Genomic DNA, 2,478 nt, shown 5'->3' with positions numbered 1-2,478 from the left:
AAACCCTGACCTCCCCAGTCGGGGTCTGCAGCTGATCTCTTTATGCTGGAGATCCCTCCCCAAGAAGGTTATTGCTACCTGCAGGGCAATGCTGCTCCAGAGTGACAACCTTTACTGGCTCTGCACATCTCCTCGTATTCCTAGGCAATAAAGGAGTTTCTCACATGGGCAGAAAACAATTAGAACAGGCAGATACAAACCAGTAGGGGAAAATAATGACCTATTAAGAACCTGATAAAACTGATCAGCATAAAAAAATTGGTGGGAGCATCCAGCCTGGGAGTTTAGGCAGGGTAAAGCCCAAAGAGGCTGCAGTATGGAAATGGCTCTCTCTGAGGAAATCTGTGTTTGTGGTCATCTGAGGTGGGACTTGTTAGAGAGAGGGGGGAGGAAAGCCCCCCTCTGAGTGCATTGTTTACTCCACTGCTGGCTGTGGAGCTTTAGCTTTCTCTGATGTTTTGCACGGTGTGTTTGCACATGGAACGAGCTGCCTTGCAGGATTCTCTGATGTTTATGGCCATCACGGCTGGGATCTTGATTGACTTGGGGAGCACAGGATGATGTTGTCTGAGCATGTTAACCGATCAATGTTGCTGCCTACAGGCCAGGAAAGGTTGGGGTCCCCTGCCTAATGCCAACTCAAATTTAGATGCATGTCATTTATAGTCATGCAAAGCAGTGTCACATTTTTTTCTTCTTCTTTGATCGTACCCAGAAACTATAAATCCCCGGGGTGAAATCTTAGTTCTACAGAAACCCAGAGCAAACCTCCTTTCAGGGATGCACAGTTCATGGTGAAAGTTGTGGTTTTATTTCTTAAACTATTATTGTAATTGCTAGAGAAATGTATTTATTTCTCTCCCCTCTCAGCAAATGAAATGTCAATTTTCATGATCAAGTAGTCTACTGAAAACAGTCAGGGCTGTCTGTTCAGGGTGCTAGGGGCTGATAATAAAATTACAGCCCAGTAATTTTATATTTTTCTCCTATTATCTGCCATGCACAGCATGTTTTTATGTGTTCTACTCCACTGGGACCATTGTAAACCTGTGGCCAGCTCTTTCATTTGAATATACTCAGTGGGAGGTGGCAGGTGCACTGTTACAAAAAGATTTTGAAATTTTATCGTAATATATCCAGAAGGTGATAATGTAAAAGCTGTTGGAAAATGCAGAGAGGTGAAGGAGAAATTCCACACCTGGGAATTTATTTAATGTATAAAGACAGGAAATGCTTTAAAAGCAAAAATATCTCAGATCTGTCTAACCCACTGCCCTAGACTAGTCACCACGATACCCCTGGTAAAGGGGGCAGGTAGAGGAGATGACCTCCATCTCACCTCAGCTTCCATCATGCTCTCCAGCTCCTGTGCCAACTGGGGCACCTTAAGCTGACACAGTTAATGTTTATTTTCACTGTGTGACTGTGGGACAAGGGAGATTTTGAGTGAGATTGGACTGAGACACATACTGGAAAACAGTCTGGCACAAAAGGGAGATCAGGAGGTGAGGGACACTTCTCCTAAATGCAGCCAAAATCATCAGAAACAAGTTCTGTGTTGATTTCCAGCCTGAACCATTCCCATCCACCTCAATACTTGTTTGCTATTAGATTATTTGGATCTTTGATCCTTTCCTGAAGTTTTCTGCAGAAAGGAGTGTGTAATGGCACAACTACATTGGTTGGGACCAGAACCTGGTGCTGTGTTTGGCTCAGTTTGTGTGAACCACTGTGTGAAAATCAGCTCCTCAATGGACATCAGTGTCCAGTACCTGCCACAGCTGTGTTCACTTCCCAGGCACCTTCACCTTCGTGTGATTTGTTTCTTTGTTTTCCAATTATGCAACTTTTAAAAAGAATAGAAAACAACAGCTCATTGTCTCCAAGTGAGTATTGGAAGCTGCACGGCTTGTCCTGAACTGTGCTCCCCCCAGCATTGTCACAGAACTTTCTTTGTAAAGAGAGGGAATCTTTGTGAAGAGAGGGGATCTCATCAATGTATGAAGACATAGTGCCAAGCATCAGAAGTGTCTGAAGGAGGAGTGCCAAGGGGATGGAGCCAGGTGCAACTTGGAGGTGCCCAGCAATGGGACAAGAGGCCATGACCAGAAAATTATGCCCAGGAAATTCCACTTGGATATGAAGAAGGACTTCTTCCCTGTTCCCCAGTGGCTGAATACTGGAAGAGATTGTCCAGAGGGGGTGTGGAGTCTCCCTCACCGGGAACATTCCACAACTGAGTGGAGACACCCCCGTGCCCGGTGTTTGGGATGACCGTGGCTGGACCAGCTGATCCGCTGCGATCCCTTCCAGCCTGACCACCCTGTGCCCGACCCTGCGGGCAGCCCCCATTCTGCCCCGCACCGCAGGTCCCCCGCTGTCCGTGCATCCCCTCAGGTGCGCCCTGCCCGGCCCGGCTCACCCGCCCGCCGCCGCGCCGTGCCCGGCCCCAGGTGCCTCCCGCCCGCCGTCCCGCCC

Source organism: Onychostruthus taczanowskii, unplaced genomic scaffold (assembly GCF_017590055.1).
Source record: "Onychostruthus taczanowskii isolate IOZ18803 unplaced genomic scaffold, ASM1759005v1 scaffold113, whole genome shotgun sequence".
NCBI classification, from domain to species: domain Eukaryota; kingdom Metazoa; phylum Chordata; class Aves; order Passeriformes; family Passeridae; genus Onychostruthus; species Onychostruthus taczanowskii.
The sequence above is the reverse complement of the archived record's forward strand: the minus strand, read 5'-3'. Positions refer to the sequence as shown.